The 24794-nt window shown below is 49.7% G+C and overlaps 1 protein-coding gene across 8 annotated transcripts in view; it reads right to left on the bottom strand.

Annotated features, from left to right (window-relative positions):
* CNTFR (ciliary neurotrophic factor receptor) overlaps positions 1–24794 on the bottom strand; it is a 208069-nt gene that overhangs the window by 106511 nt on the left and 76764 nt on the right. The window contains exon 1 of one of the 8 annotated variants that reach the window (XM_061376527.1): positions 2047–2065. The exons of the other annotated variants lie outside the window; for them this stretch is intronic. The gene's annotated coding sequence lies outside the window, so the exon portion shown is untranslated. Of the gene's footprint in view, positions 1–2046; positions 2066–24794 lie in introns of those variants that run through there. 8 annotated transcript variants of the gene reach the window in all.

The following is a 24794-nucleotide window of genomic DNA, read 5'->3' as shown; positions in this document are numbered from 1 at the left end:
CAAAAGGGAGAGGAGATGGGAACAGTAAAATCCAGCAGGTATCAGTATTCAAGCCCTGGTCAAACATCTCCAAGGATACCCTCGGGGAGGAATCAGAGCCGGGCACCTTGTCCCCATCCTATCTGACCCCTGGTTTCCACCTTGCCCCTATAGAGCCACAAAAAAGCCTCCAGGTAAGCAAAGAGCCACGACCGCCGAGCTTCTAACAAAGACAAACTGCCTCTCTCTTTCCTCCCAGATTGCAAGCAGATGTGTGTTTAAATTACCTGCTGCTGACTGTGACGCTTAGCAAAGTGCCGTGGTCTAGGAGCAGAATGAAGAAAAAATGTGTGAAACGAGGGAAGGGAGGATTAGCAGGAATTCAGCTGGCTCTGGGAGGGCAAAACATCACCGCTGAAGAAAACAAATGTCACTTCCATCTGAAGAGGTGCATTTGTGACAGCTAGCACAAAGGAAACCTGGACTTCGCTAAAGACAGTGATGAAATTATGGGAGTCCGAGGAAAGGCTGCAGGGTCAGGTCTGGGCTCCCCAGAGTGAATCACTCCTAACCCACAGCATACTACAGGAACAGCTCTGCTTGCATTACATGGCTTTGGCTTCCTCTTCCAAAGAAACTCTTCAAGCCTGTGTACCTGGCTGCCTGCACAGCTTGTACACCCTGGCTCCAGGCTTCTTTGAACTGCCTGACCTGACTCACTGCGGTCTGCATGCGCTCATCCATCGTTCTCTATGGGATTCCCCAGTGATGTCATGGAAAGCCCACCATCACCCACTGGGCCCAGGAGGGCATAGACACCCAGGGCCCATCTTGGAGGTACTAACAATGTTAATGCAGGAAAAGCTTGGAGAAAGGTACCTCCACCCTGCTGGTCTACCGTGCTGCATGAGGAAAATGGTACCTCTGCGCTCTGCACCACCTCTGACCAGCTTCTACTCATAGCAATGTCAGCTTTCCCCTCTTGAGAAGCTGCCCAAACCCTGTGGCACCAGAAGATATCTTTGCACCAAAGATAATGCTTCAAGAGCCTCCTTAAAGAGCTGGGATGTGGGAAAAGCCCAGGAAAGCCCAGACATTGTGTTTCTACTGCACTGTGGAGGCCGCCTCTTGCTGCAAGGATCTGGAAGAGCATCCAAAGGGGTCTCCCATCTTCCAGCAGTGTCCTGCATGGCCGGACAGCATTTTGCAAACAGAGCCATAGAAATCAAGCCCAACCTGCTCCCCTTCCCCCTCACTGCTCCTGGCTTGCTCTCTGCCGAGCCCTTGCGGGTCACACGTGGCGTCCCACTTCCCGGCACAGCTCCGCCGGCTGGAGCAAAGAGCAGAGTCAGACCCCAAATTGCAGATTAGTGCGTTGGGTTCATGCACGGGAAACAAAAGATCGGAAATCTCTGAAGTGCACAGCTGGAATCCACACCCCGGCCATGTTTTTGTGAGATATCACGTACGTTTTTAAAAGCTATCTAGAGAGGGGTCTGCTTTAAAACAGCCTGGCGGCTGCTGCACTGACACCACTGCCTGTCACGCTGACCAGGACCTGCGATTGTTCCCTGTCCCCCACAGGCCATGATCATCTGTAGCCTTTAGCCTTTAGTTATGAAATTACTCAAGGAGAGGATTAAACATCCTCGTTTGCATTCATTCACCACCAGCTGTGGAGGGAGGCTGGGAAGGGAAGGAGAATGTGAGACCCAGAAAAATGACTGCAGCGTACTACGTGCCAACACCCCAAAATGATGGTCCCCAGAAACCCCAGTGTTTCTTTCTCCATCATTTTTAGGGCCTCACGAGGTCACTCAAAGGGGAAAGCCCATGAGCAGCTGTAAGATGCTCACATGGCACCATGAGGAACAGGGATTGCAAAAGCACTCACCTCCCTCTCACACCACAAATATGTTTTCTCTTCCCTTCGAAGCTCTTCCAACAGCAACTATATGTTTATGGGATGCTAAATGATGAAATGTTTATCTGCCATTTTCCACATACCAAGTTTCTGGGCTAAAAGTGATCCAAGGAGATAAAATACCTTGTGAGATGCTTACCTACCCTGTTCCTCAACACCACTGGTCTTCGAGGAATCCCCCAGCATGCTGCAGGAGCCTGGGTAAGGATTTAATCCCCTTTAGGACTTTGTTTCTTGCTTGTCGTCTTTGCTTCTTGCTTCCCATCTCTCATACTGCCTGAGTTGCAAGCAGCCCTCTCAGCTTAGCTCTGCAGGATGTTTGTTTCACCTTAATCCACAGCCGCCAGTCTGCGAGCCTTTCCTGCCTGTGCTGCCAGCCAGGAAGGACCAGCAAGCCTGCTCTTTCCCAAGCCTCCTCCGCCCCAAAGCATCATCCATGGTAACCTCATGGTGAGCATTTCCTCCAGGAGAACATGTTTGCTACTTTTGAATTGACTCCAGAAAGTGGAAGCTTCTCAACACCCTCATTCCATTTGTTTTGACTAGAGGAATCGACACCAGATACGGCATTTCCAAGTGAAACTGTAAGTTTAAAAGCACAGTTTGAAATTAAAGGTCCACTCCAGTGATGTGCCATAACCAGCCTCCCTAGAGAGAATATTGTGGGAGCCTCTCTAATGTTTATCCTTAAGGACTACAAAGAAGGTACAATGTGGTGCCAGGATCCAGCAGACAACATGCTAAACCCACTGTCCATGCTGGAGCATGGAGCAGGACCCCATACCCCTTATTTATTGTATGACTGGAAAAACACTTTCCCAGCTGTACAGCAAATACTAGAGCAGTAATACCTAGCTGCAGGCTCACCCTGACAAGGCCAAGTTAACCTGGGAAAGCAAAACTGGGAGGAGAACCCCCTGCAGCAAATATGAGACCATCAATAAGATGTGGAAAGCGCATGAATCACTGAACAAAGGCATCTGCTTTTTCCAGCACATGTGTGGAGTTATTCTCACCTGAAATCAGTATTTGGACAGCTAGAGAGCACATGCTATTTCAAGTCAAGCATGCCCAGGTCTCTCTCCTAGGCAGGGAGTTATCTGAGGGTTTATCAATGGGGAAAGCCACCACACAAACACACTTGCAGCATTGTGGTGAGAAGGAAGAGAAAGACCCAGCAGCAACAGCTCTTCTGCTCCCTAGGGAAATGATCAAAACAAAGAGCAAGACAACCAGGGATGTCCAGCACTGCCTGGCCCGCTCGGAGCACAGGCTGCCCTCCCTCCCACACCGAGATGGGAAACCCATTAAACGCTGCAAGCAACGAAGCCTCCGCTGCTCCTCCCTGGAGGCACTTTCACAGTCAACTTGAGGAAATTGTTCCTGATATCCAGCCTAAATTTCCCTTTGTTGATTTTCAGTTGAGCAGCGGAAAGGTGGGAGCTTTAATGAGACAAGCGGGGCCGCTGCAGGGGAAGGAGCCGTCAGTTTGAGCGAGGCAATGCACAGAGCTGCGGTTTAAGTGGAGCAGCTATTGCGAAAAGCCCAGAATCCTACAAACTTGGGATGGAAAAGGTCTATTAACTTTCCCAATGGACTAACATGAGATTGTTCCCCCATTTTCTAATGCTTCTCCCAGTCCAGCTATTTGATTGGGACCAGAGCTCTGCAAAAATATGAAGGGCTTTTCTTTTTTTTTTTTTTCTTTTAAGGAATTGCCGCATATGGAATAAAATGTTGGACTTTATGGCCTGAATTCATTGTTTTATTAAGGGCAAATTTTCTGTTGTTTTGCCTGTTGAATACAGCTTCTTCTGCCTTGCCCCCCACAACTCTCCTGACACGTGAGCCAGGGCATCCTATGTATAGCAGCAAGTTGCTACCAGGTTGTGTTTGAAAAGAAAAGCTTTTGGGGGTGAGAAATGTGACACAAAACTGCAGACAATTGTTTTCTGGGATAGAGCTGCTGCTCAGCAAGGCATCACCCACCTCAGGCACTTCCTCATAGGAGCCTGGCATGATGCTGTACTGCAAACCAGCACCAGAAGTTGTTTACTGGATGTGAAGCCGACGCCATTTTTCACTATTTTTTCCCCTTTAGCTGAGGAAGAGGCCTTTCATCAGTAGATAAGTTACGGCAATACTCTCAGGAGCATGCCCAGGACATGCAGGTGTGTGAGCAAAGCATATATAAAGCGAGTTTGGCCATGGGGAGGGCATAGGGAGTTGCTTCCAGAAACCCCGGACATCAGGCCCTAAAAATCCAGCTTGAGACGTGCTTCAGCACGCAGAGGTGCAATGGTTGGGTTCAGAAGCTGGCCGTCTCTTTTTTACTCACCCAAACAGCATCAGTACTTTATAACCTTGAATCCCCAAAACAGGCTGATTCAGGGCTGCTCCAAGGGATAATGACTCTATAAAGCTGTGCTGTACTGATGCAGCCAGACTCCCTTGCAACGGTCAGGGATTTATTTGCCCAGTATGTCCATAAACCCCCAGGGGGTCATGGAAATGGGGGTATCACAAGAGCTGGACTAAGGCTAACCCACCCTGACAGATGTTTGTCTTAATCACACAACGTTTTCTTAAACATCAGATGGCTGCATGGCAGTAGAAGAGTGTTTTTCCACTCTACTTTTACGGGCTTGTAAAGGCAAAGTGGCTGCACGCTCCCTGGAAACACCAGGCTCTATTTTCCTGAGGACCTGCCATCCATAAAGTTTTCCAGTGGAAAGAAGAGGAGGGAGTGCCTGGTGATGCTGGTCGAGGGGGTTGGTTGCATGGGCAATGAGCCCTCCTTCCCCTCACACCCATGCCAGGTCAGAGCCGTGCATTGCCTCCCCCAAATCAGTAACTGACTTCTTGTGCAGAAAGAGGCAGTGGGGAGGGTGCCAGTGGCTGTAAGCACACACTCCTTGACACTAACACCAGATTTTGCCCTCCCTGACACTAACACCAAGTTTTTCAAGCTCTGCAGGCGATGCTCCTGTGCCGAGTGCCCTGCGATTAACCCCAAGCACACAGCACTGGGATTTCCCCGCTGCTGCACTCGCGGTGCCCTTTGGTGTCACAGCAGTACTCTCGCTGGATAAAGCCTAAGCACACAGGCTGCAGAAACTTCAATAACAGAGATCTGTACCGAAACATTAGCAAATTCCAGCCTCATGCTCCCCGTGTTTTGTGGCAGGGTTTAGCAGCAGGACAAACCTGAGGGAAGGAAAATGAAACTGAGATTTTCCCCATCTACTTCCTAAACGTTGGACGAGGGAGCACATTGCACGGTACATTGCAAGTTTGGGATGTGGCAAGATACCAACTACATTTTATGTGTTGCAAAACCACCTCCTCTGTGGCAGCTGAGATTTCAAAGCGTAAGCTCTGACCTTGGTAATATTTTTTACATACTGAGTCACTACTGACACTGGAAATAACAAGGGAAAAGGGCTGGAATTTCAAAGATTTTGCTGCATGGATGGATCTGTTAAGAGCTGGGACAGCCGCAGCTGCCACACAACCCTCCAGCCCTCTGCCACTCTTCATTATAGGCACAAGGCAGCGAGAATGAAATGATTGGAGGTGATGTAAGGCACTGGTACACCAGACTGGGCAAGAGGAGGATGAGAATTCAAATGAGTATGAGACACAGCCCTCCGACATACCCCTTGGATAACCCTAGGGGTAATACGTGCAACTGAGTGAGTGACTTCTGATTTTTTACTACCTGCCTCCAAAGGAGGATGGATTGAAGAAGCCAGCCTTCCCCCCCCCCATGGAAAAAAAACAGGGCAGGTTCATGTCCTTTGCCTGTGAAGGCAAAAATCCCCAAAATGGCCAGTGGAGAGGACCGGGGGACTCAGCAGAAAGTCTTTTCCACTGATGGGAGCAAAGCTTGATGGACAGATGGATAGAGAAAGAGAGGAATCCTTCTCATACATGACATCCCACCCAATCTGGTCCTTTCGAACTGACCCCCAGCCTGAACATCTACCCTCTTGAGACACTTTACCAGATACATAATTTGACTGCCCCTCTCTCCCCCTTCTCCTAGCAAGGGAATAGCTGTCTCTGATAGCCCTGATTTGCTAGATAAAACACTCCTTGAAGGCTCCCAGCAACAACATTTGCACAGAAAATTGACATTCTTCCTCCTCCCATCAGCCTCAATGCTGTTAGTTTGTGAGTTAATAACTTGGGTGCTTGGCTAAGCTATTGATCCCTTCTCAGAATAATGATTCTTTTGGGTCCAAAATAACCCCAAAATAAAGGAATGAGCTAGCAATGGCAAAGTGAACTCAGTTCTTATGCATGGCTGCATGGCATTGGTATTGCAGGGACACTTGAGTCCTTCCCAGCCACTTGCAATGTCTCCTGCAGACACAGTTGTAAGAGGCTGTACAACTTCAGATTTATTTTCCCATCCGTCTCCATTGTCAAGGAAGAGGTCTTGTGGTCTGCATGCAGAAAGTCAGCTTTCATGACCCAAAATGATCATTTAGCTCTAAACATCACCCAAACAGGGCTTCATTGTAGGATACCTGGTCCATGTAGGTGTTAGGGATAGAGATCTCCAGCAGCAGTGCTGCATGGGTACCATCATTTTCAGATTTTGGGAAGGCAGTATTTTAGGACACTGGCTGCCCAGCTGAAAGAGTGTGGGCAACACCGCATCACTCCCTCCATCCAGGGCAGATATCAGACATGACCTGGTGTGCCAGAGACAGGGCAAAGCTCCAGGTTTCATCCATTCCCTCCTGCCAGCACTCATTTGAGAGCGGACCTCCCTCCAATATCTACTGTAACAAAACCTGATGAAGGAAACGATTAAGGTCTCTCAATGCCCTCATCCTCCTTAACTGCTCCTGTACCAGCACTGCTTCTCCCATGGGAATCCTTGCCCATGCTTTGACTGTTGTATTTTTGCTTTGCAGTCCGCTTGCTGGCTCTGGCTAATTGTTCTTCAGACTGCTCTTTTCAAGGGAGAATTTCATGGCAAACAATCAGTTTTTCCCCAAGTTGCATTTTTTTTCCTTCAAAGCCTTTGATGTCTGGGAAAATAACAGGCAACCTCAACACACGGCTGCGCATCAGGCGAGGGCTGGGAAGCGCTAAGCGGAAATGCATTTAGTTGTCTGGGTCAAAAACCATTTCCTTTGTTAAATGATTATTATTGTTCCAAGAGGATTTCAGTGGGAATTGAGGGTGCTTAGATAGATGGATTCACAGGTTTGCTGAGCTTCTATAAGGGTCTCTATATCCTCCACCATAATTCTACATCATAACTTCCAACACCAATAACTCTTCTATGACTCCCAACAGATATTCCTGTGCCTTCCAAAGCAATAACTTCTCAATGAACTCCAGACCTGCCAAATCGACTGTTTTCCCCCCATGGACGCCTGCTTTTTGGCCCTTCTCACCTCCCCCCTGGGAATCTTGACCCATTTACCTCTCCTTCTAGTTCCAAGCGTAGCGCAAAGGGAGATGAGATCAGAAAGCGATCTGCCTTGGACATCAACAAATAGCTCTGGCACTAAAAGCTTTCAGTCATCTCCCATTTTCCTGACTGCTCTCAGCAGCCGAGGATCCAGATCTGGACCTGCTCGCACCAGGCATCCTTCTGAGCAAACCTTCCCCATCACATGCTGCCCTTTCTCACATTACTCATTTCTTCCCACTCATATCTGAAAATCATTGTAAGTGTGTCGCAGGTCTCCCCTGGAGAAATTACTTAGCTTATTCACCAGGGCTAGAGAACAAACACTTAAATAAATTGCAATGCATTTCTTGGGTCGCCAAGCCTCCCAGTTCAGCCATAAGAGCAGCTTGCCAGGCACAGCAGCACAGAGCTGCTACCTCTCTGTGCACTTGATCTTAACGATGTGTTAATTAAGCTAAGGTTAGAGCTGCTTGTTACCTTATTATTTTTGGTTCTATCACAGTAATGCTGAGCGGCCTCAATCAGGAGCATGCTTCCCCCCCCCCTTCCTTTTAAGTCACAAATTATTTCAAGGTCTGGTAAAAATAAACGCACACAAGCAGGCTCCACTCTTTTTCAGGGGATTTTGCTCTGTGAGGGAAGAAAGGTTTCAATAGCGTGCTTGAATCAAAAATGAACATATGCAAGAGAGGGAGAATGATATGCATCAATAGCTACCCTCTTTTCTTTTTTTTGTTGAAAGGTTTTCTTTTAAACAAAGTAAAAACCCAGAAGACTAATCTCACAGCACTAGGCACTATGTACAGTCAGTTCATGCTGCAGCGTGAATATTGAGCAAGCTACAAGGCTGTCCAAAGGAGGACAGAGGAAGGATAAGTGATTTTGCTCCATTTTGTGGCTCTCTAGTTGTTATCCCGCTCCCTGAACGACCTGCAAACTCCCGGAGGCCAGCCACCTCTCAGGTCATCTCCATTCCATGTGCACATAGAAAGCAAGGAGCACTTCTGTGCCTGAATAAATATCCATGTGTTAAAAGACACTGAACTCGCTGGTGATCATGTTAAAGGAGTGTGCCCTGGTGCAGGTCTCCCCATGCCAGGCTGCCTCCAAACGGATGCAATGAGCTGCCAGTTCTTACCATACCCCTAATAAGCCATCACAGGCACAGCCCAGCTTTACCCTGCTGGGGACTGAGTACCACAGTGCTAGAACTGGGGAGAAGGACCTCTAAAAACAGTCCCAGTCTGATATGAAATCAGGTCCAGCAGGGAGATGCAGATGGGGAACCCCACAGCGGCAATTTGGGCAGGTCCGCTTGACCACTAGTGGGATGCGAGTGCTCATCTTCAGGGGGTGATGCTGCTGCCCTGGGAAACCAGAATAGCGTTCCCCATTTCCACTCCCTCCCTGCCAGGGGTAAATGAGCCACAAAATCCTCTCAGAGTCTTTGTAGGAGGGTCCCATGTTTCTATCAGGGTGGGCACCCCGACCACTGTGGCTGCCAGCTTCTCCTTATGCGTATCCTTAGATGTAGGTGTAAGGCCAATCCAAGGGGTCCCACCGGGAGCACAGGCTGGCGTCACACCCCCCAGCTGCACCCCGGCGCCCTGTGAATGACCTGGATTTTTGAAAGATGCCATCACGCCCACACTATCCAATTACTAGGAAGCAATTAAGGCAATGATGGACCTCAGGACCACCGTGGAAAAAATATGAAAGGGAGCCACCTGCTCCCACAGAGCCTGGTTTCTATGAAGGATTTGCAACCTGACATCGTGTCTTTCATCCAACGGGAGCCAGGACTCCTTTTACCCTGGTTTTCAACTGAAATTAGCCTACGCTGTTTCTGGCTGCTTCTGAAAACCGCTCGAAAATGTCATTAGGAAACAAAACCTCTAGGAACCCTTAGTGTTTCCCTGCTCTGTGCCGAAATCGTCACTTCCCTTTGCGTTCAGTGCTGCTATCCTCATTGGGAAAGCTTGTTCTGTCCCAGAACTTAACCCTTAACTTTGGAAAACCTCTGGAAGGGGAAGTTAAAAAGAAAAAAGAAAACCGTTTTTGTGGGATAACCCATAGGCTTCAGAGAGGCTCAGCAGTGCTTAGATGGAAAATGCAGCAAAAAACGGCTTTGGAAAGCAGGGCGAGAGAGGACTTTTTCCAGAGAGCACGGTGTCTCCTAAAGCAGTAAGTCCTGTCAGCTCTAGTTTTCCAAAGAGGTCTTGCAGCACAAAGCAATGCAGGCAGACACGCAGTGACTTACTTGGGGGCTCTGGCATCCAGGCTTCGAGCAGGAAGGCGCTGCACAACTGCACTAATTATCTGCTGAACATCTGTCTCTCCCCTACTACTGCGGGGCAGGAGGAGTCCTCCTGCATAGCGGAGGATTAGTGCTGGGAAAGATTTTGTTGACTGTGTGATTTTGCACAGGAGGGGAGAGGGAAAAAAAGATCCTGCAGATTGCCTGGAAGGGAGGTGTTTCAGGGAGAATCTCTTGGATGAAGAAGGAGAATCTGTGGTGGAAACCAGAGTCCTTGTGAGAGCAAGCAGCAGGCGCTCACCCTGCTGTGTGTTGCAGGATTTAGTCCTTGCTTTAAGTAAGGGGGAGCAGGAGCTTTGCCCCTGTGTTCCTCCATGCCTCAGGGGGCATCTATTACAATCCAGAGGGTCCTGAATTATAATCTTCCTCTCTCCAACCCCCACCCCCCCCCCCCCTTACATTTCCCTACAGCCAAAAATGAAACCAGGGAAGATTAATGGAGCAAAACCGCAAAGGCATGAGGAGAATGGGGCATGGCTGGGCTCCCCGTGACCTCTTGCTCCACACTTGGTGCACTGCAATACGCATTGGAAGTCGGAACTGCCCTTCAACAAAGCTGCTGGGTTTCAGTGGGAGGTGAGCCTGTGACAGGCAGGATGAGTCCCCAGGATAGGGAGAGCTTGAGCAAGGCTCCTGCATGGCACCCAGACTGCTAACCAGGCAGCAGGGTATAAGCTGAGGTTAACTGCCGAAGACCAGTCTTCCAGTGGCTTTCCAAGGACCACTTCACTTCCCCGGGATGGAGGGGGATTCTTGAGTTTGCCAGTGGCTCCAGAACTTAAAGCTGTTACGGACAAATCACTCAGACTTCATGGGGGAGAGAAACGATACTGGTCTTTAGATTTACAGCCCTCCCCTGTGGGTAGGACAAATGATCTAAGCCTGCACCATGGGCACGATGAGGAACAGAGTTCAGCCTTGCCTGGTCTGCTTCTCCCGGTCCAAAAGCTAGAAAAGGTCAAAAAATAAGAGTTCTAGTTTTGTATGGTACCTGTGGGAGTGGGTATCTTCTCACCAGGAGAAGGATCCACACCGCTGCATCTGTCTTGGCCAGGATGCAGTGCTCACAAAATCCCTCTATAACCAGGGAGAAAGGCAGCAACACAAGGGACCTAGGACAAGCTCCTTTCATAAGTCACCCTCTAATAAACTGAAGAGATCTCCTCTCTGAAGAGGTGGTGGAGGGGATCCTGAACTTCAGGCAATGGAGCTGAGTGATGGAAGTAAATTGCTTATCTTTGGTCTGCATCCCACCAACCTCAAACAGAAAATTCTGCCCAACCTTGTGTAGCATCTACCACGCATGTTAAAAACATTTGTGGAAATCTGTGTGCAAAAAGCCTGACAGAAGCCTAAAAAACAATCCCGTGCTGAAGAGAAGCAAATCCCTCACTGTTTAATTAGCACAAATGTCTTGTGAGCTGGGAATCTTGGGTTTTTTTCCCCCTTCAAGACCGTCAGGGGCCAGAAACTTACACAGTAACACAAACAAAATGTCCCTTAAAATCAACTGGTGCTTTTGGCCAAGCAGAAACGGTTGGGATTTCCAAATATGGCCCATGGGAACATCAGCCCAGGCATTCTCGGGAAGCATCTCGGAGCCTGAAAACTGTCTCCGAAGAATAAAACCCTTCAGTCCAGCACGACAAAAAAGCCATCCATGACAGTCGCTATCGCACAAGCGTGCAAATTAAGCAATCAATCAAATGAGCAATACCCTGGAAAACAGTGGTGCGCAATGCTCATCAACTGGCAGAGTTGACCTGTGGTTGCCTCCCATCACACGTGGGCTATTGTGTTCCCTTCTCATCACATCGGAGCCAGTGGGGGTTTCTTTTTGGTTTTGGCCTTTTTATCCGAGTTTGGGGAGCAGGACCCTTTCTTGGAGAGGATACAGGTATCCAACAAAAGCATTTGTTTTGGACTCGGCTGCTATATAAATCAATGGTTATTCTGCAAGGACGTGACAGAGCAAAAAATTAGATGTAAAATTTGCCAGACAGCAAGAAATGAGCTAGAAATTGTTGCCGTCTCTCCTGGGTTAGGGAGAGAATCCTGTCTCAAAGGTTTGGGATTGTGTGTATGACTCCAGCTTGACATAATGATGTTCCCCAGGGCAAAAAGAGAAGGAAGACTATTTAAAACCTCCCATGACTTCTTATCTTCCATCTCTTTTAATTGCCTCAAAGGACATCACTGCCTGTCCGAGGGCTGAAAGCCGATGAGGTGATTTTTGGAGCCTTGCTATGTGGCCCTGACATAGGGGCTGAGCAGCTGCTCAGCACCCAAAGGCCCAGATATGTTTGCAAACAGATCAGGCAAATGGCTGCATGTTTGTAAGTGTATTTTAAAAATCAGATCCTGTTGGCAGGCAACTCTCAGACAGCAAGCGGGGCCAAATCCCATGAATAAATTGCTTGGAGCGAGTAGTTTGACGCGCCATTATTCATAACTAATGCAGTCCTAGTAAACAGAAAATGGAGGCCAAATCTGCCTGTATAGACACCAATGACCTCATCCGTTTTATCCTATTTACTGAACAAAATAAGAGCAAGAAGGAGCTACCACCATCTTCTAAAAGGGGAAATGGAGGTTTTGGAGGAAGAAATAGCTATGGGCTATGGTGGAAGTCTGGAGAGCACTGGTGCAAACTAGATTCAGTCAGAAAAGAAATTTGGTCCCACCAATGCAAAGACACAATTAAAACCAACCAAACACATCTCCCATCTCCAAGCAGCTCTTGCTCATGGCTGCAAAGAAGATGGCTTGCTTGAGCTAAGAGGAAGGATGGGGACGGCAAAACGGGCACAGCACACATATGACAACCCCCCAAAAGGCGGATGCTGTCCTCCCGTTCTCCAGCATTTCAAAACAGATTAGGCAGAGTTTTGGGGAGCAGGTGAGCTGCAGTGCACTTTCCAGCCTCTCCACAGAGAAGTTATAAGCAAAATATACCAAAACCCGCCAGGTAAGCAAAATGGAGTAAGCGGGTGCTCCTCCACCCCGCACAGCAATCGCAGGCTGCCCAATACAGTGTTCAACCAGGTGGTTAAAGCAAATACAAGGCACAACTCTCACAGTACTTTCACATAGCAAAACCTGGCAGGAGTCACTGCCAGGGCATAATGATGAGCAAAAAACCGTCCTAACTGCAGAAGGGAAAGGATCTTCAAGAAGCACAGGTCTGATGATGCTGATGCAGCCACCATCGCAGCAGCTGCTTGTGAGAAGCCAGGAGGCTATAAATGAGAGCACAGGCATGCAATTTCTGCCTCATTTCCTATGCATTTTAAGAATTATGTTTATTCCAACTTGGGCAATACATAGGAAAATTGTGAACACGGCTGTGATCACTCTTCCCTTGCTTCCTTTCCTAAACAATGCAAAGTTTAAAGGCATTTCAGTTGCAAGCCACTTCTACTATGAAGAGGCCAGCTCAGCACCTCCAGAATTCACCTTAGGGAAAACCAGAGCCATTGACCTTAAGACTGCCACATTCATCTCAAACTCAAAGGAAAATACTTATGTAAATGACAAAGAAAATTTATTATGCTGCTTAAAAGTTACAGCCCATTAAAAAAAATTACCCTGATTTGAATCATTGACTTTTCAAAATAAATACTATTCTTTCATCAATAAGCTCAAAAAATAAGCTAACCACAAAGCCCTTTGGAAAAAAAAAAGAAACATAAAAATGATATCTTTACACATTAATAACATCTATTGATCTAACTGCAAGCACATGTCCACATACATCATTTTACCACATCACACATCAATAATGCTCTACAATTTTTTCATATTAAACTATGCTATTCCCATGAAACCAAAGTTCTAAGTATTTCCCTAAAAAGGCCCTTGCTATTTAAATGCACAACGATTGCGTTTCAAAGTATTAACACTGAGAGAATTATTTGATTACACAGACTGGTATTAACCATTCATAAAGTGAATGGGGCAGAGTCATAGGCATGTCAAAAAACAGAAACACTTTTATTTGTAATAAAACCAACAGTATTTTTTCTGCCTCCTTTCACTATCAGCTTCTTCATGTCTCAGACTCTGAATTTATTAAGCAGCTAAAGCAGCTTGGATTGAGCATGGCATTGCCAGCTCTCTGCACCTCAGTGTTTTGGATGGGGCTTAGCACAGTATAATCTGTTTATTAATGCTTTCAAAGAGAGCTGAGCAACAAACAGGAAAAAATTGACAGATGACAATATTATTTAGGCTAATCAAGAATATGATGGATAGGGGAGACCATCAAAGAGAACAGCAGCAGCACCAGGCAGTGAAGAAGCCCGTCGTGGTGATAAATGCATTGAACGCTGCAAGAGAGATTTTGAACTAATCACGCCTATTGCTGCAGTCCAAATTAGCTGAAAACAGCCAGCAAAGTGATGTCAGCCTTCACTCTTAGGCCACAGCTGAAATGGCAAACAAAATGTTAGGTGATACATAAAGACCTGGGATTATAACACGTGTGACGGTGTAAACCAGTGGTATGCCCTGACCTGGAATGCTCTGATCAACCCTGGATATCCTGTGTGAAAAAAAAGACAGAGAAAAAGAGTTTCTGTTCAGTGACTGGCAATAAAATGAGATATAAAGAAAGAGTGGAGCCTGAGACCTTAATTTACAAAGGAGGTGGATAAACAGGAAGAGGAAGGAGGTGCAGGGATCACAGCCGGCAAATCCTCCTTGAATACGGCAAAGGCACAAGAGTCCACAAAACCAAAAGGGAGACTTAAAGCTGCTTTATTTGTGCACACTGCTGTGCAGCCAGCTCCTGGGCTGTGCCACCTCCTAGCATCCTGCAAACCCACAGCCAGGGAGAGGTAAGAGCACAGATTAAACGCTTGGATTCTAAGAAGTCTCATAGGTGCACAGTGGCACTTGAGGGTGGTGGGTGAAGGAAAGGTTGTGCCAGGGGAAAGAGCACCACAGGAAACATCACCATGGCCAGCATTAGGTCTTCTGTTCAAACCATGCACCCAGCCAGGAAAATGGGACCTGTTCCCAGCAGGAGGTTTTCCAGCTGGGCAGAACAAGGGTCAACCCATGCTCTGCAGCAGGAAGACTCTGCCCTTCGCTTCTGAGCAATATTTGGGTATATATTGACTTGGGTTCTCTCTCTACACGTCTCCCAAAACCTTTGATGAGAAGCACCACTTCCAGCACATCCCTATGAATGTCATATCCACACACCTCTGCAGGACAACCACTGCTCTGAGTGGGGAAACTGAGGCAGGGCCCCACATTCCCGACATCATTGGGATGCTCCTCAACACCGCGCTCCACACATCCACCAGCTGCATCTTAAAACCACGGCTGCCCAAGGGCAGATGGGCGGACACAAATCCCTGCATGTCTCTCCATCTCTCCCTTCCCCATTTTTCTGAGGTCCGGTGATTTCCCAGCTGATGAACACATTACCACCTCATTCGGCAACGCCTTGGAGGCACTCACGTTTCAGGCCCCGGTGAGAAAAAGATGAAGTATGAAAATCCCTTTCCTTTCCAATCCAGTCCTTCCAGCACCGGCCAAGGAGCGAACACAAAACGCCTCGGAAAACACACAGAAAACACCGGACGCGAGAGGCTGTGCCGAAGTCGCACCATATGCAGGTGTCAGGGAAAAAGGTCTCCTGTCTCCCACGCCAGGCTGCTATCTCCATCCCACAAAGCCTTCCCATGAGGGGTTGATACCCAGAGAGGACCCTCTCCTTCCTACAGCTCATTAACAACCTGGACCAGGAAGAAAGGTGGCGGATTTGCCCAGCTGTGCCCATTGGCACCAAGAAGTATCTGGAGATAGTATTAGCTTCAGATAGGTCCATCCTGACACGGAGAGTTGTGCATATGAGCTCCTATGAAGATATCACCTCACCATTCCACTACCAATATCACCAGCGATGTTTTTATCCCAGGCATCACTGGGGAAAGCACAGTCCTTTTTCCTGCCCCTGGAGCTGCAGCAAAGGGGTCAGGCCATGAGTTAAACACTATCCCTGGCAATAGGCAACTCCCAGTGATGTCTCTATCTGGAAACAACTTCATTTTCTTTCTGAAGATGGTGCAGCACATTAAAACCCCTGAGACATACAGGGAGCCAGATCTGCTTCTGCAGCCAGTGGCTCCAGAGCCCCTATTTGGGGTATTACTTAGGAAAAATGAGACAAGCAACCACAAGGGTGATGGAGAGAATGTCTGCTACATTGGACAACCTTCACCTTCATCCAAGATCCTTGGGAAAAGGCATCAGCTCTGCCAGAACATCAGGCCAATGGTGACTGATGCTCCTCAGGAAAGGTCACAAGTCTCATTCCCTGAATGACTTTCTGGAAAGGGAAGGGGTTTATAGCAGTTATGGCACTGTCCTTCCCTCCAACACCCTCGTAACCCCAGGCAGAGCAGAAAAACCCACAGCTTTGCTCCACACTGTTTTTTCTACCGCATAAATAGAAATGGTCTGATCACACCAAATTCGTGCAGGATTTTGCGGGAAATGCAAAAGGAAACGGGACAGAGGTTTGTTTAGCTGTGACAGCCCAGTCCTGCCTCTTTGACATTTGCTCCGAACCAGTGAACTGCACAGCATTTGAACTTTTGTTTAGACAGACAGGCCTGTGTATTTAGAAATCCTTGAAACTCATCCATCTGCAAAGACAGCAACTCTCGATAATGCAAAAGCTCTAGCTGGGATGCTGAGCTCAGCAGATCTCTCTACAAATGATTCCTATTAAAGTAAAAAATTACAATGCAAGCGTCTATTTGACAATCCAAGCCTGACATAAAGAAGGAATTAAAGAAAACATAATATGTTCATGCCAGCCATCTCTATAGACCACTGAGGAGCTCAGGGAAGACACTGGAACACCCGTTCTCCATCAAAATCCCACTAAGAGCAATGCACCCTCCACCACACCCAGGACTATCCTGATGGAGGTCTGCTTGGTTCTTCAATACCTCTAAAAATGGACACCCCAACCTACTTGCCTGGCAGTCAGTTTGGGCATCCACGCACCTTTCCCATAAGGATCAGTTCTCCCGGCACCCAGCCTGAACCTCCCTCACTGTGTTTTACACTCAGGTTTTATTGCCCCAGGGACATGGAGGATGGTTTCCCATGGAGATTTGGCACCTCTGAAAGCTTACAGCTTTTGGGGGTTTTCTCTTCTCCAGCCTCAACATTCCTAAACCATGGCCTTGGGAATGCAGGACATGATCAGGTCCCTGCCTGGTTCATCCACCACCAGCATCAAGCAAAGCACTGAGAAATTCACCACAGGTGATGCGCGCAGCCATACACCAGCACTGGTCCTGGTCCCACCAGCACAGGTGATGAAGCACGGATATCAGGACCAAAGGGAAAACACAACCATCCTAACCAACAGCCTCAAGACCACCTGAGGCCAGAGTATGCATAAGGACAGCCTTTCCTATTTTCCTGGCTGGGAAAAGAAGGTTGGATATGCTGGGGAGACTCCAATGGCACTGGGTCCCCTCTCCCTGCCTGCATGCTGGGCAGGAGCAGTGTACTCAGCTCTCAGCTCCCTGCACCCCCTAAAAGCCTAAACCAGCAGATTATCACGTTAACGCTTCAAATGTTTAATTTCCTGCTCCAATTACACTGGTTTTGCAGCAGGAAAAGCAGGAGGAGGAAACAAATGAAAACAAGCCGGGTGTTTCCAAACAAACCCAGAGTGACTCTGAGACCACCAAGCTTCCATCTCTGCTCTCTAGTCGGGGATGGCGGGCTGCTGCTCATGCCAGTGAGGTAGCTGGATGTAGACATGGGAGCCACCTGAGTGCCAGTCTCTCAGGCCAGCAGCGCAGTCACTCTCCATCCAGCTACTAAAATGAAAAAGTCCTTTTGTTCGCCGGCTCTGTCGATCTCCAGAGCACTGCGGAAACGTTTGCTGCACCGCAAGGAAAACAAGGCAGATGGTGTTTGAGGAGAAAAACGGTACCCTGCTGCAGAGGGGGGACAGGGGGAGCATCGAGGAGGGAAAGGGGATGGGGCAGGAGAAAGGCAAGAATAGCAGGAATAAGGAGGGAGCTTAGGGGAGAGATGGAGCGAAAGACGGAGTGATGAAAAGCACAGAGAACTGAGGGAAAGGGAAGGTTAGAGCATGAAAAAGAGGGGAATAGACTGGGGAGAAGGCAAGGATGTGGAGAAGGAAAAGAGTGAAGAGTGCAGAGGAGAAAAGCACTCAGGAAACTTCAGGCTGCTGCCATATGCAGGCTCCAGCAGAGCTGCTTCTGCCTGTACAACATCCTTTGGGTTGCTCAATCCTCCCCAGAGGAAAAGAGAGATCTGGAGGAAGAAAAGATATCCCAAGCCAGGCGCCTTGCAGGGCAGCAACTCCAGCTTGAGCTGCTCGCAAGGGATATTGAAAAAATAAACCCATCCCCAAGCAATCACTCATCCTGAAAACCCTGCTGGCTGCTTGCAGGGAAAAGCAGGGCTCTGGGACTCAAAACCCCATGGAAAACAGATGACGATGGCTCTTACAGCATCCCACTTCCCCCTGGGGGGAAGGTGACTCGCATTAACCGTGGCTGGGCTGGGGCAGGGGATCCTCATTGCTCATGGAGCTGGGGATGCTTTCCCCTCCGTGCCCTTCCCAGAGGGCGCCCATGGCTGCTGTTATTTATAGCTCGCTGACCGCGCACGGCACACCGAGCTCACCCGAGCACACGGGGAAGGAGGCGAGGGAAAAGGACCAACCTTGGGGTCAGGTCCAGGAATAGCTGCCAGCAGCCAGAAATAACTAGTGCCATGTTCGGCCCTGGTTCTTCGAGAGCCGCTGGATCGGAGCAGTGTTTCCAAGATTTCAGCCCCAGCCAGGATAGGATTGATTTCTCCTTCGGACTCATGTTCCCCCCCTCCCCAGCCAAGACCCTTCCATAGTTGCTCTCCAGCTCCAAAAAAGCTGCCGGGAGGACGGAGCAGGTGGGAAGGGGCAGGAAAGCAATGCAGCGGCAGGGAGGGGATGGCTGACCTCCGGAAAATGTGCTGGAAAAGCAAGGGAGGCAGGTCGCGAGGAGGGACGGGTTTCAGCACCTGCTGCCGCGAAGCCCGATGCTGACCTGGGAAGGGGCGACGCAGGGGAGCAGATTCCAGAGGATTTTGGCAGCACGCAGTGATCGGCGTGCAGCTCGATGACTCCTTTGGGTGCCTGCGAGAATCTCAGCACATGAGATCAACGCGGACGGCGTGCAAGGCACGGAGGCCATCACGTGTGTGCCTCCATCCCCTTGAGGAGGCTGCGAGCAGAGACAGCCACCTCCTCGCTCCGGGTGTGAGATGTGGGCATCCTCCACATCCCCCTGAGCATGTGCATGTATGAACACGTGTGTTCATCTGCACGTGCAAACACCGTTCTTAGCACACACAGTTATATGCAGCCCACATGTGAATGACTTTTCTGGCTGACCTGGCAGGACCCACCTGCAAACTCCCTGGACCCCTGCATGGCCTCAACACACACCTTGCTCCACACTGCCTGGGGCTGCCTGCCCCAAGGCAGGGTTGGATGCTCTCCCAGGTCAGGGAACGATGGCTGAACCCTTCTCACCAGGACTGTTGCTGGTTACGGAGATGATGTGAGATCACGCGAGATGGGAAAGCCTGACCTTGCTGCCTCCAGCATCAGCCTCAAAGCCAAACCACTTCTGGAGACAGACTTTAATTATTAACCCCCAAGTACCACATCCAGGAGCCAGTGCTTGGGCAGATAAGTAGAAGATGAAGGCAGACAGCACCGCATGGTGCAGCCCATGCAGAAGACTGAAAGCCCTGGGTGAGTGATGCTAGCCCACTGGCTAGCTGGCCTGCAGAGGAAACCTCCTTGAGAGATGCTGGTGTGGCTGCATGAATCAGGGCATCTTCACTCCTTCCCTGTCCCCACCACCTCCCAGGTAAAACACAACCTGTCTCTTCTACAAAGTCTCCCTGCATGACTCCTGCTTGCCATAAAGCCCTCACCTGCTCAGGAAGAACTGTCCTTGGCCTTTTTTCTGTAGGATTTTGAGTCCCATTTTGGTTATGGAGGGAAATACAGGGCCCACCTGGTCCTGCCCCCATCCGGACTGTCACTACATGGACCCACAGCAAAGCACTAAACCAGAAATGTGTGCTCCTTTCCCAGAACTCTGGAGGATGTTCTGAGCACTGTTCATCCCATCACAACACAGGAGGTATCCCCTGTGACAGACTGAGATAATATCCCTCCCATAGCTCTATGCGGAGCTTTTCCTACTTAATTTCCTTATCTCAATGCTGTTCTTCACAGCCTTTTGCTGGTTTCAGGTACCAGCAGTGAGCATGGCCATAGGAAAGCACCGTCAGGAGTTAAACAGGGAGGGAGGCAGCCTGGGGGAGTCTCCCAGCCCAGGGGGAAGTATAGCATCAGACAGGTCTCACCGGCTGGCAGCAGGCTGTGCTCGCACAGCTGGGGAGCAGAGGAAGGGCCAGAGAAGGCAAAAAGAACAAACAGAAAAATAAAGGATGCCCTAAGCAATGTGCTGAGTATAAAACACATAGCACTGGTCCAGACCTTCCTACCTCCTGCAACAAGACACATGCATGCTGGTATCTAGGGGTGGGGGACTAGTGGACATGATTCTTGTGGGTGTCCCCATCACCCCCAACTACCCCATCTCCTGTGGCAGCTTCTTGCATGGGTGGGTCGGGTGGCACATGCTCTCCGCTCCCAACCAAAGTTAGCCCAAAAATCCATGGAGCCAGGCACTGTTGTGAGCAGCATGCACCAGCTGGGGAAGATCGACCAAAGCCCCCTCCCTATACCCATCCATCATCAGCAGCATTCACTTGAAGCTTCTCCTGTTTTCAACACATCCCTAAGCACAGACCGCATCAGCCCAAGGCCCTGGAGGCCAAATGCTTAACAGCATCAGCTCCAGGAGAGCTGTGTCCCGGGAGGGCCAGGACTAGATCAGCGAGGCTTATGCACGCACATCTGGGGCAGAGCCAGCGGCAGGGACCCCACGGAGGCCTCTCTGCTACCCTAGCATGTAAAACCTCAGCCTCCCGTCCCAGGCTGGGTTGGTTTCTTTCTGTTTAACAAACTACTTTCCAGCCTTGTAAGGCGAGTCCCTACAGCGCCCAAATAAGCTGAGTATTTTTGGCCGCTCTCCCTTGCAGCCTTGGGCTGGCCTTTGGGAAATGCATACCCTGCGGCCCTCTGTGCCCTGGTAATTGAAGAGGCTGCCGCTCCTCCGGGCCAGAAAAGGGATTACAGGACACGCTTAAGGGCTTGAATTCATAACCTTCAGCCTCCCCCCGGAGCAAGGGTCCCTCCCGCCTGAATTGCGGCAGCGGCACCGCTAGCTGGCAGCACCGCCAGCCGTCTCCATCCCGGGCATCCAAAGGGCACAGCGTTTGGGCATCAAGCTGGGGCAGAGCATGGCACCCCTCTGGAGCTGTTCACAATTAACTGCTTTGGAGGCTGTGAGGAGACAAATGACTATAATTTAACAAATAGACTTTATCTTGCAACGAGCGTCTTACCCAACACCTATTGATTGCTGTTCCTCCTCTGGAGAACTCTCCGCAATTAAGTTGTCACATCCCTAATGCCCACGTAAAAATGAGCCAGCTCCTGCGTCTTCCAGAAAACCTCTCCCGTGCAGGGTTACAAAGCCCAGCTGCTGAGTTTCCTTTTTGCCCCTGAATTAGCCAGAAATGAAATCTATCTCAGTGGCAGACAGCAGAGCTTTTATCCGCATCCTTCCAGCTGCCACACAGCTTGCAGACAGCTCGTGTTTTGCCCGACCTTTTCCAAGCTCCTGATGGTTTTGCACAAAAACCATGAGGATGGTGCCCTCCACAGGCAGGGCATTGGGAAGAGCAGAAACTCAGGCTTTAGGGGCTTGTAGCCCTCGGCTGCTGGGACAAAAGGGCATGCTGTGGAGTGGAGGTGCAGCTGGTAGCATTGCATTGCACCAAGGGGCTGGCACAGAGGTGCTGCAGACTCCCCTTTCCTATGGCTCATCACTGTCCGGCTGGGAGTCCTGGTGGCCTGGGACATCGCTGAGCAGCCCCCAGTGTATTGCATGAGCTTGCCATGCCTCAGCTTCCCCACCACCGCAAACAGCCTGGGAGCTGGTGACACCTTTGCTAAGCAGAACAGGTCCTAGGCACGCAGTGCGTTTGCATCTGAGGGGGGAATTGATTCCTGAGAGCAGGTGAGGTGAGTATGAGGATTGCTTTTATTGCCCTCAAAAGGCCAATTAATCTGCTGGGTTTGATGATCCAGGCTGGGATCATCACCATGACACAGACACGTTTGTTTGGTTGCCCAGAGGAGTGGTTCAGAGGTTTGCAAGCTCAGCCAGGGCTGCTGTACCCCCTGGTGTCTCAGAGGGACCCTGCAGAAAAGAGATGGAGGGAAAGTGAAAAAGCCCTGGGCATGCAATAGCACTGCAGGGTGGGATTCAGCTCCAGGACAGCTGACAATGCCTGAAAATCCGGAGGTTTTGCCTCTCCATCCCTGCTCGGGGTGAGGATTTCCATCCTACTGCCACTCACCAGGAAAAGGGCAGCCAAGGGGGAAGAGAGCACTGAGCAAAACAGCAGCAATGGGGAAAAGCCACAAGAGAGACTGTGGTGCCAGAGATTAGGAAGGGATCTTTAGCAGGGATTGGGGAGCTAGGCAGAATTACACGCCACACACTCCGGCAGCAAGCCACCGGCTGCTGTTTGTTTCACCAATGCAGCGTATAGATGTGATAATTACTGCCATGTAGCAAGGATAATCTTCCCCTTGCCATCTCCCAGCACTTATTTCACTGCAGGGAGAGTTGCAACTGGATCTGCACAGAGCTCTGTACCCCTGAGCAGAGCCGGGAAGGTTTAAGGGTGCAGATACACGCACCAGATGGGTGCTGAGCCCTGCAGCAAGGGATGCATGGTGGTGATGCTGGGCAGGATGCATAGCTCTCTCTGTGCGTCCCCTGTGGGAGCATTCCACCCCAAAACCTCCTTGAAAGGAAGGACTCAGTCCTCTTGGGGGAAGCCGGAGCCAGTTATTGATAGTGTCCCCTCGAGGCAGGCAGGGGACTAAGCAGATGCATGAGAAAGGCTCTGCAAAGCATAATAAAAGCAAGAGGAAAAGCCACACTCATAAAACACATGCCAGGAGTTAATAGGGGGCAGTGGGGGTGCCAGGCTCTCTTCTCCATCCTGAAAAGGCCTTGAAGGGGCTCAGCATTGCAATCTTTTTACCATGCAATAAAACCAGAGCACCTCTTGTTACTAGGAGGACAAAGTGGACCCCATGCTCCAAGTAGCAGAGCTGGGTCCCCACCAGTGGTGCTGGAGTGTGATGGCAGTCATGGAGCAGCTAGCACACCCCCCAGTCCCTGGCTCATATCCTCTCTGGAACGTCAATCAGGCACCTGCCAGCGCGGCCAATTCACTTCCATTTGGAAAATTAAAGAAATAAAATGAATCGTTTGCTTAATTTGAAAGGGTGGCAGGAAGCAAAGACGCCTTGGGCCCACGCCAAGTCTGCTGCTTCTGGCTTGGCCACAGGGGAAACATCGGCCTCTTCCCCTCCTCTGCATGCTGGACTGGGGATCCCAGTCTGTTCCCACCAGTCCCTGTGCTCCGAAACTGGGCAGCGTTGGGCAAGTACAGGGGTGCACAGAGCAGTGATTCCCCCCCCTCAGAAACCACATTGAAGGGTCACAGGGTCCAGCTGTCTCTGGAATGCTGCCCCACCACAGGATGGGAGGGTGAAAAAGCTGGGACCTGTCGCCATCATCACCTCCTTGGGGGCATCTGAGGCTTTGGCTCTGCATCTGCAGGGTGCTGGACCCCAGGACCCACTGCCACAGGACAGGATAGGAAGAAGGGAGCAAAAGTGACACTGAAAACAATAGGGAGGTGCAGGGCAAGCACCTCCAAAAATGTCATCTCTCTCCATCCCTGTGGGCTCAGTTGCAGATATGCCCTCCCTCCCAGTTTCATGATTTTGGGGACATTACAGGCAATACTCGCCATTGCTCCCTATCTCAGATACTCTTAGTTCTGGAGGAGACTCCTGCTCACAGGACCTGGCTCTGCAGCCTAAAGGATCCACTCCTGCTTTGTCCAGGGAAGGGAGAAGGAGCCACCAAGAGAAGACCTTGCCCTCTAGTCAGCTCTACAAGATGGAGATGAACCACAGACTGTGTCTTTCCTGCTCCCCACTGTGTGTTCCTCACTTGTAAGACACAAACATCATCTCTCATTGCTTTTTTCCTCCTCCCTAAGGCGAATCCCCAAATCCCAGCTCCTTCCTGCCAAAGACACGTGCACCTGCAGAGCAGCTGGTGCCAACATCCAGAGCAGAGCCAAGCACAACAAACGGGCTAAAGAACCCTCACTGCACAGAGACCAGCTTACAAAAACAACCGTATTTCACCCAAACTCTATTAAACTGTCCTGGGTTATTGCTCCGTTTCCTTTCCCACCACTGAGGAATAAATGAGATTTCTGTGGCTACACAGAGATGCTCACACGTCTCACCTTCAGCTGCCCCTTCTGTGCTCTGCGCGGGGTGAAACCTGCCATGGGATGGCACAGCTTTGCATGCAAATCATTTCCCCTCAATGGTGACTTTTTCACATACGGAAAAATACAACCGAGAGCAAGTTCCCACGCACAGTTACCCAGCAGGGCAATCACATCTTTTGCAAGGGCCTAAAAGAGTGCTGTAGGCTAGAGGGTTACATAGGCTTCAAAGCCAAAATGGACCAGTGTGATTGTGATACCAACCAGCACAGCCCTTACCATGTCCTGACATTCTTCACCCAAGGGTACCAGCAAGCTCCAACCCCACTCTTTGTATGGCAGTTAATGCAAGGAGGCATAAAACAAGGAACAGGGCACCACACCATTCCCCTTCCCTGCAAGCATCCCTCTCGTTTTACCTTCAAGCTTTTGGTGTTTCCTCTGGTGGGCTTTGAAAGCCAGCTGCAAACTAGACTGCTTGTTTACAAGTCAGAGGATTTAAAAGCCATGCAGGAAATTCAGGGCATGGCTCCCATTAATTTCACCAAGTTTTACACATCTAAGCCTCACCCATAAGTTCTAATGAAAAAGAGGTTCACTTGAAGGCAAAA

The sequence above is a fragment of the Neopsephotus bourkii genome, unplaced genomic scaffold (assembly GCF_033783945.1).
Source record: "Neopsephotus bourkii isolate Nb327-2 ecotype Australia unplaced genomic scaffold, CSIRO-AGI_Nbou_v1 NB_1721, whole genome shotgun sequence".
Classification (NCBI taxonomy): Eukaryota; Metazoa; Chordata; class Aves; order Psittaciformes; family Psittacidae; genus Neopsephotus; species Neopsephotus bourkii.
The sequence above is the reverse complement of the archived record's forward strand: the minus strand, read 5'-3'. Positions and strand labels throughout refer to the sequence as shown.